General features: G+C 47.5%; 1 pseudogene; it reads left to right on the top strand.

Annotated features, from left to right (window-relative positions):
* Positions 1-201: 201 nt before the first annotated feature.
* LOC102411253 lies at positions 202-542 on the top strand (annotated as a pseudogene).
* The last annotated feature ends 9,527 nt before the right edge of the window (positions 543-10,069 follow it).

The raw sequence follows: 10,069 nt of genomic DNA on the forward strand, positions 1-10,069 counted from the left end.
AAAGCTCTGGATCCATTTCTCAAACTAATGCCTGATAGAACCCTACTCCAGGTAGAAGGAATGGTGCAAGAGATGTGTCCCATATTTAAATAGCTTTGGGGAACGTGGGGTGAAAGGAAGCCTGCTGCCGCCCTGCAGGATTCATCCAAGCTTTTACCCCTTCTTTCCCCCGAGAAGGCAGCAGAGGCTGACTGTACAGCCATGGCCAAGATTAAGGCAGGAAACCTTCACGGCAAGAAGGAGGAGGAGCTGAAGGTGGGGCTGTCCCAGTGGCATGTGGCTAAAGTGACAGGCAGCATGGCTTCCAAACTCTCCAAGATCTGAGTTGTTCATAAACCCATCACCATGTACTGACTGTCATTAACCAGACTCAGAAAGAGAACCTCAGGAAATTCTATAAGGGCAAGGAGTACAAGCCCCTGGATCCACCGCCTAAGAAAACACACTGCTGACTGAACACGCATGGAGAGAACCTGAAGACCAAGAAGCAGCAGCAGAAGGAGCCGCTGTACCCTCTCTGGGAGTACCCAGTCAAGGACTGAGCATCCAGGCATCAATAAAACAAATAAATCAGAAGAAAAAAAAAAACTTTTACCCCATCACAGTATATCTGGGCTTCCCTAGTGGCTCAGCTGGTAAAGAATCTGCGTGCAATTCGGGAGACCTGAGTTTGATCCCTGGGTTGGGAAAATCCCCTGGAGAAGGGAAAGGCTACCCACTCCAGTATTCTGATGTGGAGAATTCCATGGACTGTAGAGTTCATAGGGTCGCAAAGAGTTGGACACAACTGAGCAATTTTCACTTCACATCACTTCAGTGTATCTGGAATGTCTGAGAGATGTGGACCTGCCACAATGCCACATTTATTTAACCACAAACCCTTTGTCATGGACCATAAAGCCAGGGTTCCATGGGACACGGGGTGGGGTTGTAACCCTAATCTGTCTCACAGCCCTGACACCAGGAGGGGTTTGTGCCCAGGTGTCCCCCCCACCCCCATCACCTGGGAACCTGCTTCAAATGCAAATTCTCAGTCCCACCTTGACCTCCTGAATCAGAAACCCTGGGCATGGACAGGGTAATCTGTTCAGTTCAGTTCAGTTCAGTCACTCAGTCGTGTCCGACTCTTTGCTACCCCACGGACTGCAGCATGCCAGGGTTCCCTGTCCATCACCAACTCCCAGACCTTATTCAAACTCATGTCCATGGAGTCAGTGATGCCATCCAACCATCTCATCCTCTTCGTCCCCTTCTCCTCCTGCCTTCAATCTTTCCCAGCATCAGGGTTTTTTCCAAGGAGTCAGTTCTTCCCATCAGGTGGCCAAAGTATTGGAGTTTCAGCTTCAACATCAGTCCTTCCAATGAACACCCAGGACTGATCTCCTTTAGAATGGACTGGTTGGATCTCCTTGCAGTCCAAGGGACTCTCAAGAGTCTTCTCCAACACCACAGTTCAAAAGCATTAATTCTTCAGCCCTCAGCTTTCTTTATAGTCCAACTCTCACATCCATACATGACCACTGGAAAAACCATAGCTTTGACTAGATGGACTTTTGTTGGCAAAGTAATGTCTCTGCTTTTTAATATGCTGTCTAGGTTGGTCATAGCTTTTCTTCCAAGTAGCAAGCATCTTTTAATTTCATGGCTGCAGTCACCATTTGCAGTGATTTTGGAGCCCCAAAAAATAAAATCTCTCACTTTTTCCATTGTTTCCCCATCTATTTGCCATGAAGGGATGGGACCAAATGCCATGATCTTAGTTTTTAGCATGTTGAGTTTTAAGCCAGCTTTTTCACTCTCCTCTTTCACTTTCATCAACAGGCTCTTTAGTTCTTCTTCGATTTCTGCCATAAGGGTGGTGTAATCTGCATATCTGAGGTGATTGATATTTCTCCCAGAAATCTTGATTCCAGCTTGTGTTTCTTCCAGCCCAGCATTTCGCATGACATACTCTGCATATAAGTTAAGTAAACAGGGTGACAATATACAACCTTGATGTACTCCTTTCCCGATTTGGAACCAATCTGTTGTTCCATGTCCAGTTCTAACTGTTGCTTTTTGACTTGCATACAGATTTCTCAGGAGGCAGGTCAGGTGGTATGGTATTCCCATCTCTTGGAGAATTTTCCACAGTTTGTTGTGATCCACACAGTCAAATGCTTTGACACACTCAATAAAGCAGAAGTAGATGTTTTTCTGGAACTCTTTTGCTTTTTTGATGATCCAACAGATGTTGGCAATTTGATATCTGGTTCCTCTGCCTTTTCTAAAACCAGCTTTCTGGAAGTTTGCGGTTCACGTACTGTTGAAGCCTAGCTTGGAGAATTTTGAGCATCACTTTGCTAGTAATCTGTTACTCTAACCCTAACCCCAACAAACCCTCCAAGGGAATCTGATGCAACTCCAGTTCGGGAGGCACTGTAATAAGGGAGATGACCACGGCTGTGACACCCTCCCCATGGAAGCTGGAGTCTGGGGGGTGGAGCAGAGTTCTCCAAAAGCAGTAACAAGGAATGAAATGAATTTTAGGGGTGTCTCCCTTGGAAAAGGAAATGGCAACCCACTCCACTACTCTTGCCTGGAAAATCCCATGGACAGAGGAGCCTGGCAGGCTACAGTCCATGGGGTTGCAAGAGTCAGACATGACTGAATGACTTGGCTTTTTGAGCTTCCCTCAAGCTGATAGTAGGCGGCTGAGGGGCCATGCAGGCAAGCGCAAGGCCGCTCTGCAGGGTGATGGACCGCCCACCCCCCGGTGCTGGGTCCATCCCGGTGGCCACTGCCCTCATGCAGCCAGTAGCCAGCGGGCCCAGGAAAGCCTGGGAGGGACTCTGCACACTGAACTCCATGCATGGATGGAGCCTCTCCCTCCCGTGGGGTCAGGATCGCAAACCTCAATTCACATGGGCCCAGCTAGCTTGGCGGCCAGCCTGAACGCCACGCTGTCTGCAGTGTGAGGCTCGTACAGAGAATGTATCTGGATAGAGAGGCGGCAGAGCCGGTCCGGCCTGGCTGCCCGGACACAGATGTCACCACCGCCCATCCCCCCTCACCCCACATGCAGCACATGCTCTGGCGGAAATTTTATTGCTGAAAATTAGACCAAACTAAGCAGACGTAACATGGTGACCCCTGGCAGCCTGCTTCTGTGACAGCTGCTCAGGTCACACCCAGGGGACAATCTGAGGCTGAGGCCAGCTGTCCACTCCCCGTCCCACCCCTCCCCCACAGGGCAGGGGCGGGGGCCTGACCACCCCACAGCTCAGCCAACAAGGTTGGGGTCAGGCTGGACATTTTGCAGACTTTATGGATGTTAAAAACAAAGCACCAGACTAGCATCTTCTTGATCATTTCTTAAATCCCAGAAGCTTTCAACAAAGGTTCCCTCTGCCCTGGATCATCTGACTTATTTAGGAATTCTCCCCTTAACACAAGGGGTGTGATCTTTAGAGAGTATTTCCCATAATTTGAATCTGAATATACACCTATACAGGTTTCCCAGGTGGCACTGGAGGTAAAGAACCCACCTGCCAATGCAGGAGACATAAGAGGTGCACGTTTGAGCCCCGGGTCAGGAAGATCCTCTGGAGGAAGGCATGACAACCCACTCCAGTATTTTTGCCTGAAGAATTCCATGCACAGAGGAGCCTGGAGGGCTACGGTCCATAGGGTCACAAAGAGTCAGACACAACAGAAGCCACTTGGCATGCACACATACACACACACAATGTCAGACAGCAGCATTCACTCAAAATTTCAGAAGCACGTTGGCGAGCACCAATTCATACACTGATACCCACAGACATATTTGAACTCACCAAGGCTGAGACAGAAATAAAGGTGGGCGAACACAATGGGCCTAGCCACAACCTTCCAGGAGACCTCCACGGCCACCACCTTCAGCTTAGACCTGGTGGTCCCAAGCCTGGGGTCTAGCCAGCACATGGAGCCTCCCAGCTGGGGACACTGCCACCCAAGCAGGACGGAGGATGTAGTGACCCAACGGCCTAGATCTGGGAAAGGCAGGAAAGACAGGAGATACATTTAAAATTGTACATTCCAAGTCATTTTTGTGAAAATGGGGCACCACTCCAGGAAGAGCTGAGCAGATCTTATCTTGAGTTAACCACATTCAGGGCTCCAGCCTCCACTAGTGCTTAGCTCCAGCCCCCACCCCAGCAGCAAGGTCTCCTTGAAGGGCCAGTCAGGGGCACAGCCTCTGCTCCGCCTGTGAACCGCAGGCCGAGCGGGTGGGCTGGTGGCAGGGTCCCCGGCCTCCCCTCCTCTGTGGGGAGCACCTGGACCTCAGATTTTGTCCACTGTGAATAGCCTCACAGGGTGTGTGAGACTGGACTAAGTCTGAAAAGTCACATCGTTGAGAGCGTGCGCATCACATCCTCCTAAAAGGTGTGCAGTTGTTCACCTGAGTCCGACCGGAATATGCTCTCTCTGAGTCAAGGAGGTCCTTCTATGACGTTTCCTTTCCTAATGCCATTCACAGTAGCAGTCATAGAAATAGTAACGTCAGCTGAGCGCTTCTGTGTCAGGTGCTGTGCTGACCATTTTACATTCAGACTCTCACTTAATCTTCATAATAGCCCAAAAAGGTAGCACTCCTAGCGTTACCAAGCCAATCAATGGGGGAAGCTGAGACTCGTAAATATGTCCAGGGTCCCAGCAAGTAATCAGGACGGAGCCCTGCCTTCTGACCCCAGAGCCCACCTCTCTTCTTCTTTAAAAAAAAATAAAATAAAATTGAGATATAATCAATATATGGGCTTCCCAGGTGGTGCTCACAGTAAAGAAGCTCCCTGCCAATGCAGGAGACATAAGAGACACAGGTTCGATCCCTGGGTCAGGAAGATCCTCTGGAGAAGGGCTTAGCAACCCACTCCATTATTCCTGCCTGGAGAATCTGATGGACAGCGGAACCTGGTGGGCTACAGTCCATGGGGTCACAAAGAGGCAGACGCCCCTGAAGTGACAGCACAGCACTTAATCAACATACAACAGTGTGTAAGTTCAAGGTGCACAAGGTGCACAAATGGTTTGATGCATTTGTATGTTACAATAAGATTACTATAGCCTCATTGGCCACCTCCACCTAGTCACATAATTATCATCTTCTTTTGTGTGTTGATAACAGTCAGGATCAAGTTTCTTAGCAATTTGGAAGCTTTTCTTTTTTTCTTTTAAGTCCACCCTCTTATTTATCTTGGAGTATTGCCAAAGTCTTAAAGTTGGAAGAACTCTTGCTTGAACGTATAACTCAGGAGTGAGAGAAGCTGAGTGATCATTTGTTCATTTGTGAGATGCTGGTTGACATGTGTCAGGGAGAGGAAGGGCCATAATGCTGTCACAAGCAGACCTAACACCAAGGGGCCTAGGGACAGGAAGTTCATTTCTCCCTCTCACAGCAGTTCTCAGAGGAGCAGGCCCGTGGGACCAGGTTTGTCCTGGGTCATTTTCCACCATCCCCTGCAGTAGGAGTACCCTGCTGAAACTAGCTAAGAAACGTGCACTACTGAGAGTCATTTTACAAAGAAAGCCTTCCCTGAATGAAACAATGTGCTTAGCAATGAACTTGCTCTGCATTCTGGCACTAACTCCGCTCTTCCTGGGTGTAGCAGTTATAGACCAGTCCAAAGAGCATACTTTGTGTGTACCCCATGGCACCCCTGTCCACCTGGGGTGACCATGTTCCTTTGAGCTCACATATCACTTCTGCTCCGGCATTCTGAAGGTGAAGACTTAGATACACGTCACTCATGTCACTCACTGCAAGGCCATGAAAGATGAGCTGTGCGCTGGGCCAAAAGAGGTCACCTGGCCCAACAGACCTTTGTCTGGGAGGAGGAAAATCCTGAGCATCCTGTGTCTCTTACCTGTTCCTTTCTGCACTCTGGCATGAGGCTCCCCACTGCAGATGGGCGCCGTGGAGGACATTTCTGTTCTACTTTCCTTCTAGTTGCCTAGGGAGATCACACTTCCTGCCACCTTGAAGCTAGGTCTGTAATTACAATGACGGGTGTCCTTGGAAGAAGAGGAATGTTGAACATAGATGCACAAAGAAGGCCGAATAAAGACAGAGAAGAGACCAGAGTGACGCAGCTGCAAGCCAAGGACCACCAAGGGCTGCCAGGATCACCAGAGGCTGAAAGAGATTCTGCGCTGAGCCCCGGAGAAGGAAGCAACCCAGCCGACACCCTGGAGTCAGACTGTGGGCCCTGGAACCAGGAGAGAACAGATTCCTGTTGTTTAAGCCACCCAGTCTATGGTACTTCATTACAGCAGCCTCCCAGAAAACCCAGACAATCCCTAAAGGACTTTGTGGAAATTTTAGAACATGTCCAAAAATTCTAGACATGACTGCAAACAAAAGATGGAAACCCCATCCCCAAACCCCATTCCCCTCAGCTCAAACATGTGACTTGCATCTGAGGTGCTGGACGGGGTGGAAGTGATGCCACATGTCTTCTGAGGTCAGGTCATGAGAGGTGACAGCTGGCTCTTCTGCAGGCTGTCCCTGTGGACCCCTGCTACTGTGCTCTGAGGAGGCCCAGGCCACACGAGGAGGCCACAGGTCTTGGCGGATAGCACCAGCAGAAAGAAGTCCCAGCTGAAAGCCAGCATCAGCCTCCAGATGTGGGGTTGGGGACATGGAGATGACCAAGCTACAGTGACCACTACCGCCTGAGGAGTCCCAAGAAGACACACCCTCTTGGCCAAGCGGGCCCAAACCTGCAGGGTGCCGAGCCAAGCACAGCTGTTGTTTCACAGGACTCAGCTTTGGGATATTTGTTATGCAGCAGTGAAGAACTGAAGCAGGGGGATTCACCACAGAGAAGAGAGATAGGAAAGACCAGAGAATTACCATCATGACAGGGACACTGGGGAAATTTCAGGTTACATAGGAGAACCCAGACTGGAGGGGAGGGGAGGCCGCCAGCCAACATTCAATGTGCAGAAACACCATCCAAAGACAGACCCCAGTTCTCGGAAACCTTAATAACCGAAGTCTAAGGGCAGGAAATGCACTCCTGGAGGCCCCAATACCTTGACTCATCTTTCACAAGGAGTCAGCGGTGAGAAAGAGCCTCTGTGGTAGGCCCGCCTCTATCACATCAAGGCCAGAGTGAACCAGGAGATGCACATTCACCCAGCATGCACTTCTCAGGGCTGCCCGCTGCTTCTTCAGCTACATTTGGAAGTGAGGGAGTAAGTGTAAAGCATTCATTCCAAAATAGCATCTCCCTTCCCCAAAGGCCTGCATGTTGCGGGTCTGAGCTCCACACTCCACCCTTAGGGCAGAACCAGGGTGTCCATGTACAAAGCACTGCAGGACATGCTGGGTGATCTGCTGTCTTGGTGGCCAGTTCCTCATGGGCTATATCTGCATCAGAGCAGGGTGTCCCACAAGTGTCTGCACCAGCTATGGGTTCCAGGGACATCTAAGCCTAGAGAGTAACAGGTTTAGATGTCCACACTTACTTACCTGTCTCCCCAAATACTTTATGGCAGCTGGAAAATAAGCACATGATTCTATGCTGCAAGATGTGAGAAAAGCACAGTGAGAAACTCAAGGCAAAAGAAAGCAGAGACTGGCAGGTGGTAGTAGTGGCAGCCTGGTGTCAAGGGACAGAAAGAAAACCAGAGAAAGATCCAGAGAGCATCTCCTGTTTGCTTAAGTGCCAAAGTGACATCTCACCAGAGACACAGGCAGAACGAGAGAAAGAGCACAGACAGACTCTTCAAGGAAACCCGCCCTGAACCTGGATTAACCCACTTTCCTATGATCTCAGAAACTCATCAAGACAAGTCCTACTGAACAAGGACTAGGCCCTGAGACAGGCCAGCTTTAAAGATGGATTTGATTCAACCTGGATTCTGGAGTGTTAGAGAAATTTGAGCAACATGTCAACCCTAACCCTTGCTGCACTCTTCTAAGTTAGATGAATTTCTTGCAATTTTTTCCAAAAAATCAGTCAACAAGGAGTCCTGATTTTTCAGGTAGTATAGTATGGAATCCCTAATGCTCAAAGTAAATGTCACATCAAAAAATAATTTAGTGGAGAAGCAAAATGACAGCAGCAGCTTTGCCACTCTGCTAGAAGTATCTGTTAAGACACCCTTCAGCTCTCAAGTAGCAAGCATCAGGATTAAATGGGCCCACATCCATCTTCGTACAGATCAGACTCATCACGGGACTTCAGGGGATGGCTTTCCTTTCAATTGTTATTGTAATGAGTGTTATTTAAAAATCAATGCACTCCATTTAAAAAAGCATCTTCTGTCCACTCTCACCACTTTTCTTCAACATTGGATATTGTTTGATTTCCCGGGGCTGCTGTAACAAAGTACCACAAACTCAGTGCCTTAAAACCATATATATTTGTCAAAAAACAAAACAAAACAATAAAAAACAGAGCAGAATACCTAAATAGGTATTGCTCCAAATAATACATACAGATGGCCCAAAAAAGCGCATGAAAAGATGCTCAACATCACATCACTAATTATTATTGTTGTTGTTGTTGTTTAGTTGGTAAGTCATGTCCGACTCTTTTGCAACCCCATGGAGTGGCCTGCCAGGATCCTCTGTCCATGGGATTTCTCAGGCAAGAATATTGGAGTGGGTTGCCATTTCCTTCTCCAGAGGAATCTTCCCGAACCTGGGGATCAAACCCATGTCTCCTGCATTTTTGACCACTGAACCACCAAAGAAGCCCCTCACTAATTATTAGAGAAATGCAAATCAAAACTACAATGAGGTATCACTTCACACTGGTCAGAATGGCATCACCAAAAGCCTGCAAACAATAAGTGCTTGAGAAGGTGTGGAGAAAAAGGAACCCTCCTACACTGTTGGTGGGAATGTGAATTGGTACAACCACTATGGAGAATAGCATAGAGGTTCCAGAAAAAAAAAAATAAAAATGGAGCTACCATATGACCCAGCAACCCCGTTCCTAGGCTATATCTAGAGAAAACCATAATTCAAAAGGATATAAGCACCCCTGCGTTCATTGCAGCACGGTTTACAATAGCCAGGACAAGGAAGCAATCTAAATGCCCACGGACAGAAGAATGGATAAAGCAGATGTGATACATATATACACTGGAACATTACTCAGCCATAAAAAGGAATGAATTGATGCCATTTGCAATGACATGGATAGACCTCCATATTGTCATACAGAGTGAAGTCAGAAAGAATAAGACAAATATCATACAATATCACTTATATGTGGAATCCTGAAAAATTATACAGACGAACTTATTTGCAAAGCAGAAATAAAGTCACGGTATAGAAAACAAATTTACAGTTACCAAGGGGAGAAGAAGGTGGGATGAATTGGGAGACTGGGACCGACATATACACACATGTATAAAATATACAACTAAGGAGAATATACTGCGGAGCACAAGGAACTCTACTCAGTGCTCTGTGGGGACCTAAATGGGAAGGAAATCCAAAAATAAGGGATAGCTGTATATGTGTAACTGATTCAACTTGCTGTACAGCAGAAAATAATACAACATTGTAAAACAACTATAGTTCAATACAAAATTTTTAAAGAAATTTAAAAACACACAGATTTATTATCTTAGCGTTCTATAGGGTAGGAGTCTGACACAGATCTCACTGGGCTAAAATCAAGGTGTGGACAGAGCTGGCTTCTGCTGGAGTCTCTTGGGGAGAAGCCATTTTCTTGATTTTCCAGCTTCTAGAAGCTACCCACATTCCTCAGCTCACAGCCTCTTCCTTTATCTTTAAAGACAGCAAGAAGCAACTTTAGTGTCTCTTACGTCATCACTCTGACCTCCTACTTGCCAACTTCTTGCCTTTATGGTTACACTGGGTCCACCTGTACAATCCAGAATAATCTCTTGAAGTCACTGGTTAGCAACCTTAATTCCATCCACAGACTTAATTGCCTTTGGCCATATCAACTAATTTATTCATTCTCAGATATAAGGATTAGAACGTGCATATTCTAATGCCGTTATTCTGCCTACCACAGAAGTCCTTGTGAGAAAGTTAAATAAAAGGCATACAGGTTGGAGA

The sequence above is a fragment of the Bubalus bubalis genome, chromosome 3 (genome assembly GCF_019923935.1).
Source record: "Bubalus bubalis isolate 160015118507 breed Murrah chromosome 3, NDDB_SH_1, whole genome shotgun sequence".
In the NCBI taxonomy this organism is placed as follows: domain Eukaryota; kingdom Metazoa; phylum Chordata; class Mammalia; order Artiodactyla; family Bovidae; genus Bubalus; species Bubalus bubalis.